The sequence below is a fragment of the Bubalus kerabau genome, unplaced genomic scaffold (assembly GCF_029407905.1).
Source record: "Bubalus kerabau isolate K-KA32 ecotype Philippines breed swamp buffalo unplaced genomic scaffold, PCC_UOA_SB_1v2 scaffold_26, whole genome shotgun sequence".
Lineage (NCBI taxonomy): Eukaryota > Metazoa > Chordata > Mammalia > Artiodactyla > Bovidae > Bubalus > Bubalus kerabau.
In genome coordinates, this window is record NW_026577880.1 from 5286277 (window position 1) to 5294119 (window position 7843).

General features: G+C 44.2%; 1 long non-coding RNA gene across 1 annotated transcript; it reads right to left on the reverse strand.

Moving 5' to 3' along the window:
• Positions 1 to 6290: 6290 nt before the first annotated feature.
• Positions 6291 to 7634, reverse strand: LOC129640698 (uncharacterized). Its single transcript, XR_008708911.1, has 3 exons — positions 7587 to 7634; positions 7309 to 7394; positions 6291 to 6529 (listed from the first exon to the last, which is right to left on the reverse strand). It is a non-coding gene; the product is annotated as an uncharacterized LOC129640698 (long non-coding RNA).
• Between the last annotated feature and the right edge of the window lie 209 nt (positions 7635 to 7843).

Below are 7843 nucleotides of genomic sequence, written 5' to 3' on the forward strand. Positions count from 1 at the left end.
CTTCATGGGTGGTAACACATGCTGAAAGACCCCGATTCCCCGGTCCGCTCTTGATAAGAACCCGATGCCCGGACACCTCTTCAAAGGCAACCTTGTGGAAGAAGGCACAACACGAATGGGCACTGACACCCTCGTGCATCGTCTGGAAAAACCCGCAGATTCCAAACACAGTTCGACAAGTTGCCTGTCACCGCGTGAATAACTCGAGAGGCAAGCGTAGTTCCATTCCTGCTTACAAGACGAGGCATGACTCTCCTGTCCCAACTCTGCAGGGACCCTGCGATCAGAGTCAGAGATGGAGACGAACCCTGAGGTTCCTGCTTCCACTAGAGATGAGGCCCTCTTCTATTGCACCAAACCCAGTGGAGTCCCGAGAGGGCCCTCCCAACTCCAGGGTATCCCTGACTTCTCAGAGGCACACTGAGAAGCTCCCTGAGGCCACCGGCACTAGTCGAGGGAACCCAGGGTTTACTGCCGTGACCCAAGAAACACCTTGAAAGGCCTTCTTTAACGGTTCTTGAGGCCCGATACACCTACCATGACTCTAGAGCAATGACGCGCTCCCCCTCGCAATGCGCATGGAGACCTGACTTCCCAAGCGCCACATGAGAGGCTCCTTGAGCTCCCCGTAGTACCTCATGAAAAACCCCACACTGGCGCTGCAGCTCGAGAAAACCCACGAGATGCCCCCTTCATCGCGAGATGATGGCCTTCTTTTCCTGTATCGCCTGGAGAGCAATCCCGAGTCCTCTCTCCAAACTCCACAGGAGGCTTCACTCCCTTTAGGCCACTTAGTGGGCTCCAAGAGATACCCGTCGCAACTCGAGAGGAGAGCCGAGTCCTTTGCTTCCCCTCGAGACAAGGACTGACTCCCCGGGTGCATCAGGAAAGCAACCCCGAGATCCCTGTCCCCCCTGGAGACGAACATTATGTCCTGGACACAAGCCTAGATAAGGTCTCTTTTGCCCTGCAGTGACTCAAGCGCAATCCCTAGCTCTCCCTCGCAACTCGAATGGAAGACTGGACTTCCCTGGGCCAACACAAGAGGAAGCCTGAATTTCCTGACCTAACTCGAGAATCCCGCCACAACTCGAGAAAAACGACGTGGTTAACCCGTCACCACAAGATGAGGCCCTTGCCAGCTACAGCGTCTCAAGAGAAGTCTCACGTTCCGTCTTGAAGTTTGAAACGGTACTTAGCACCTTTGATGCGACCCCAAAAGTTCCCCGATATCCCAGTTTTACTCGAGGGGAACATCGAGGTTCCCGGCACCACTTCATCTGAGCCCTTCTCCCCTCCTGATCGGGACAAGAGGGTCGATTCACTTGCTTTGTCTGAAAGGGTTACCGACTTTCCTGGTGCACCTCAGGTTGAGGTCCGTCTCAAGAAGAAATTCGAGACGTAGGCTTGTGGGTGGTGCCACATGCCGAAAGACCCTGATTTCCTGGTCTGCTCTTGATAAGAACCTGAAGGCTGGATATCTCTTCGAAGGCAACCCTGTGTATGAAGGCAAAAAACAAAGGGGAACTGACACCCCCATGCATCGTCCGGATAAAACCGCAGGTTCCACACACAGCTCGACAAGTGGCCTGTTATCCGGTGAACAACTCGAGAGTCCAGCGGAGTTCCATTCCTCCACACAAGACGAGGCCTGACTCTCCTGTCCTAACTCTGTAGGGACTCTGTGTTCAGAGTCAGAAATGGAGAGCAACCCTGAGGTTACTGCTTCAAATCGAGATGAGGCCCTCTTCTGACAAGGTCCAGCCTCGGCTGGTCCAGGGTTTTTGAAGGGGAGACAGAGTAGGCGACCTATTGATTTATTTATCAAAGATATAAAGAGTAATAGAATGAGGATATCTCAGTAGGAAAATTTAGTGGAGAAAAGAAGCTGAGTAGCTTGGTTTATGCAGAAAATCAGTATAACCCGTGACACCAGGTTAGCTCTGACCACAGAGGCCGCAGGCTCCCTCTCGAATAGCGAAAAGTGCCCCATCTTAGACACCTTCTCAAGTGGTCATCGAAGCCCAGGCAAATAAATGGTCGCAGAAGATATCCGCGCTCCAGATGGACACTCATCTGAAAATTGAGGGGAAGAATGACATTAGGAGACTAAGCGTTGGCAATCAAGGCCCGTAGCTTTATTTTCAACAGGGTTTTTTTTTTACCCTAAGTTACACATAGAGGATAATGGGGATGCAAAGTCAGCAGCCTTTGATCCTTATCAAAAACCAGGGTTTCTTTCCTGCAAATGTATCATATACAAATGGTTTAGGTGATTTACATCATCTTCTAGCCAGAAGGCCTATTAACATTTTATGACTCTTGACAAAGACTTATCAACCGTAAGACTTATTTTCTCTAAGAGTAATTATTTTAAGGTTTGGCCCCATCTTTCGAAGATAAAATTGCATTCCTATAGGGCGGATGTGTAATGGGTTTACAACAAAGGAAAGAATTTATTACCTTAAGGGTCTAAAGTTAGTAACACCAAGGCCACTACTTATTTCTTCTACATACCAACTATATTAATTAATACACATTCAAGGATACAATTCAGGGGATGTGGAAACTTGGCAACAAGCATTGGTTCATCAATGAAATCTTTTACTAGTTTTATTCTGACAGTTTCTAACTCTCTGAGAGGCTCTAAGCTATTTGAATATCTTAAGCTTCCCGTGCCTCTCGAGGCTCGGAGACTGTAAACAATTGTATGCCTTGCTGTAGGAGACCGGGTAAACTTGTCAGGAGAGTTAGAGAGCCATCTGACGTGTTTGGATTTAAACACTCCTAATTGCCCAGGAACTTTATTAATTGGAGCTGTAAGTTAGCTCTTTGACAGAAAGAGGGAGATGGTGGTGGGGGACAGCCCCCAGGAAAGTCAGAGGTGAGAGCACAAAGCAATAAAGTAGGCAGACTCTGGTTTTGGGGGGTAGATGCTCAAGAATATCCGGGAGGACTCCCGAGGCTCGATCCCGCCTTTGTGTATGCCCAGCCTCCTTCCTCATGACCTTTGTCACGAGTGGAATGTCTCTCGCCGGCTCCCGGCATCTCCTCATTTTTATTTCTTAAAACAGCCAGATGTAGCTCAGTCGCGAGCCTCTGAATACTCTGCTGAAGAATCCTGACAATACAAGGAAGAATGATTATGAGAAGCAGAATTAAAGCAGCCACCCCAGCATAGCTAAAGACATTAGACAGAATATTCTTTCCTGAGATGTAGTTAGGGAAAGTATGGAAGAAATCATTTGCTGTTCCAGCAGCAGTAAAATCTAATCGGGAGTGCTCCATGGTTGCTATTTGATAGTGAAGTTTCCCTACGTCTCAACCAATGTCAGAGCTGTTCCAGATACCTGAAATATGGTTTTTAATCTTTTCCCATTCAAAATCTGTCTCATTTACTTTCAGGGGTGTTCCACATATCCACCGATAGTCAGCATGACAAGACAATGCCATTTTCACCTTTAAAGCCTGCAATTCAGTCCCAATATGTATTACTGCTTCCTCTAGGGCATCTACCCTCATTTCTAATTTTCTCTCTATAGCTTTCTGTGTTGCCAATGTTAAAGAAACATTTTTGGACATAGAATCAACATATTGAGCAGTATGTACTTGTTGAGTCAATGATATTGCTGCCACAGTAACAGAAGTGATTGCACTTATCAAAGCTGCTGTTCCCAAGATAAGTAAGCCCACAAACCGTCGTGTTTGCATTAAATCCTGTAGTTGTTGTAATACAGCAAGACCATAATTCAATAAGTGGTTACATCATAAGATAAGGTGGATGTTGTAGCATTACAAAGGAGCAAACATTATATTGAGGGTTTAAACAAGATGAACCAGGGAGCAGCTGTAGGCGTCGGCCCGGGGGAGCAGTGTCCCCAGCATCAGGAGGCAGAACGCGAGCGGCAGGATGTGGGCCAAGACGCCTATGGCGGGCGGAGGGGCAGTGTTCATGGTTTAGGGCTAGCCGCCACCGCTTGGGCTCAAGGCGGTCCCCTCTTGCCAGTGGGGCCACGCTGGTCTGGATGGCACTTCGCAGGCGCGCTTTCCTCTCTGGCCCTCACTCGCTGCACAGACTTCTTTGCTCTAGGTCACGGGGTGCAGCGAGGAGGGTGCGAGGCGCTGCTGGTGGCATGGAGGCGAGAGCTGGCTGGGGAAGGTGGAGCAAGTGAGTGCGCACGCCGCGAACCTGGTCTTTGGGGAATGTGACATGACGAATTTGTCTGAGATCCAAACCGGAGAATCTGCATTCTGTAGAAATATACAAGCATACCCTCTCCCACAAGTTAGCAACACATCTGGCTTTTTCACTCTCCCGTAAGGAGGCCTTTTTACTTGACCAGGGGCCAAGTCGTAGCCTGTAATTCAGGCATCTAGTGTCTCATCATTGTAGTCTGCCCCTGTGTGTTTACGTTTAAGTGATTAATTACAATTGGAACATAACTTCACTATTTGTCTAGCTGTTTCCCTATGGATATGTTAATTTAGGTCTAATGTTTAGTTTAGGTCTCTGTATAAATTAAAGTAATAAATGTATAACCTCCTTATCTCATTTTGGTATACAGGTATACAGATATACCTAAATGCAAAATGCATTTATATATGTATGTATATATGGCAACAAGTATAAAGTTATTGACATATAATATATATAAATCAATATACTTGAATTAATCTTTATAATTAATATATTAATAAATATATATTACAGCAATACAACACATACACAGCTAATACCAACCAACACAAACCAATATACTGTAATAATACATGTCACACATTTATAATTATACAGTATATAGAACATATATCATCACAGCACATCAATCCATACCAATTAATATCAGCCACACACACATTATATTACTGCCATATATATTTAATTATACAGTATATATATATGTGTGTGTATATAGTATACATATTAATTTATATACAAATTAATTAAGTATAGATCTATAAATAGAATTAGGTATACCTTTATTATATTTTATTTATACCCATACCTAATTAGGCAAACTGTAATTAGGCAAATATATTTATATTATGTATTTATAAAAATATATAATGTATTGTTAAGTGTACCACCTGTACAGCATCTCCACCCCACATACCACTTTCTCTAATCCCACCAACTCATTTTCAGTATTATGTGTTGGCCAGGAGCTGGGCCAGTCTTTCCCAGCAATGTTAAGAGACGTCTGTTCCTGTGTCTAATAGCCCTGGCGTTTTATTCTCTTGAAGTAAAAGATCTTTTAAAGGCCTTGGAACTGTAATTTCCTGCACCCAAAAGGCTAGATCACTAGATCCAAATGTTTTGTGGCTCTTAGCTTGAGAAGTCAAGTTTTTCCTTGTCTGATAGTAAGGTAAAAGTAAAAGCTGTGTTACTCTTTGACCTTTATTAATTTGTACAGTTTTGATAGGCAGTGAGATCAAGACTTTAATTTCTCAATATCATCAGAATCTACTACACCATGCACCAGCGAAATTTATTTTCTTTCTTTTTTTTTTTTTTTTGTTTATTTTTTTTTTTAAAAGAAAGCGAGCTACGCCCCAGGACAAATCTTACAATGTCCTCAGATAGGGGGCCAGCCACTCCGGTTGGAATTGGAGTAAGCGGCACATCAGGGGTTAATATTGTTATTAAATCTCCTTGCCTTTTCGCTTTTCTCCTAGCCTGGGTGAGACCCCCCTGAGGGAGTTTTCTCCAAGGAGCACGCTCTGAATATTGTGTACTAAAAGCTCCTTTGTTTAAAAAACTTTTTATCTTCCTCAGTCTTAGGCAACACTTTGGGAGGCATTTGGGGCAAAGTGGGGAACTCCTGGGTCCTGGGAGGCACAATCGAAGGCGGTGGCAGTCTCCTTAAATCAGAAAGTGGTGGATAAGTTTTTTAAACGTTTGCGCAGAGGGGGAGGGAGCTCGCCAGGGCTCTCGGCCGCAGCGTCCTGTAAGCCCTCTCCTTCCTCGGGAGGTAGACCACTTTCTCCCTCCTTTTTTTTTTTTCAATGGCAGAAAATATGATCTGTGCAGTAAATGGAGACTCACCACCATCCACCTCTATAGCCTCCCCCATAGGCTATTTAACAGCCTCGTGACGGAGGTCCAGGACATTTCTAATCATATTCCACAGTCAATAAATATTTGTCTATTCTTTGATGCAGAGAAATCCATTTTTAATTTTTTTTTTAATTTTAGAGAATATTTTTATTTATTTTGTAACCTCTTTACCCTGGCTAAACTGCAGAGGGGACTAGAAAAGAAGCCTCAAGGTGAGGATCAAGTTCATCCTTGGGACTAGAGAAAATCCTTCTCCGGGAAACTCCTAGCGGTGGCCCTTTACCCTGACATGGAGGAGGAGGCATAGGGGGATGGGAGCGTCCCGAAGTTTTCCTCTTCTGTTCCGGAGATCCTTTAACTGTTTGGTAACTAAATCTTACGAACTGTCTGATCGGGGATGTTTCCCTCAACCTCCTAGGAGCGGATGGTCTGATTAGGGATGTTTTCTTAAACTTTTAGGAGCATCTTTAGCTAAAAAAAAAACAATCCTCATCAGAATGGCATCGAGCTGCTCTTTCCTCTAAACCTTTTTCAAATTGAGGGGAGAGCTGATCTTTCTTTTCATCCCTATCTTTTATATGCTCATTGGCAGTCATAGCGGCTAGCCATTCATTTAGCTGTCGATAGCTAGGTATAGCCTCTTCATTTTCACTTTTCTTTATAACAGGTACCTTTTCAGATTTGCTTTTTTGTTTAACAGGTACTTTTCCAACTTTACTTTCCTCTTTAACAGGTACCTTTTCAAATTCATGAGCTGGATCTAAAACATCTCTAGTCATATTCCACAGAGGAAAGGTGTAAGTAGGGATTTTTTCCAAACCTTGCTGAGCACAATAAGCTCTTAGCTGTCTTCCTAGTTTTTTCAAGATACCTAGGTTAACAGTGCCTTGTTGTAGAAACCAAGGGCAGTGGTCTTGTACAAATGTAAAAAATGATTGAATGGAAGATGTTTTAACCTTGATTCTTCTTTTACTTAATAACTGTAAAATTACTCCTATAAAGAGCTGTCTTTCATTTGATTCAGTGTTGCCCATGTCAGAAAATTAAGGATAGTAAAAGATTTTGCTTTTAGCTATCTAAAGATTAGGCCTTTTTTGTCAGCCTTTTTAGAAACCGTTTTTTCTCTCTAACTCTTCAACACTTCCCACTCCTCTCGCCCTGTCTATTCTACAGGGGGATCTGCAGCCCCCTAAGTGGGATCCTATCTGTCCCGAAAACTGAACACTGGGGGAATGGGGTTGGGGATTTACCTTCGAAATGCCTGTCTCGGGCGCCACCTGCAGAGGTCCAGCCCCAGCTGATCCAGGGTATTCGAAGGGAAGATGGAGTAGGCGACCTATGTATTTATTTATTTATTCATCAAAGATATAAAGAGTAATAGAATGAGGATAGCTCAGTAGGAAAATTCAGTGGAGAAAAGCAGCTGAGTAGCTTGGTTTACGCGGAAAATCAATATAACCCGTGACACCAGGTTAGCTCTGACCACGGAGGCTGCAAGTGCCCTCTAGAATAGAGGAAGGTGCCCCACCTTAGACACCTTATCGAGTGGGTCTTCGAAGCCCAGGCAAATAAATGGCCGCAGAGGATATCCGCGCTCCAGATGGACACTCATCTGAAAATTGAGGGGAATAATGACATGGGGAGACCAAGCGTTGGCGAGCAGGGCCCGTAGCTTTATTTTCAACACAGGTTTTAATACCCTAAGTTACACATAGAGGATAATAGGGGATGCAAAGTCAGCAGTCTTTAATCCTTATCAAAAACCAGGGTTTCTTTTCTGCAGAT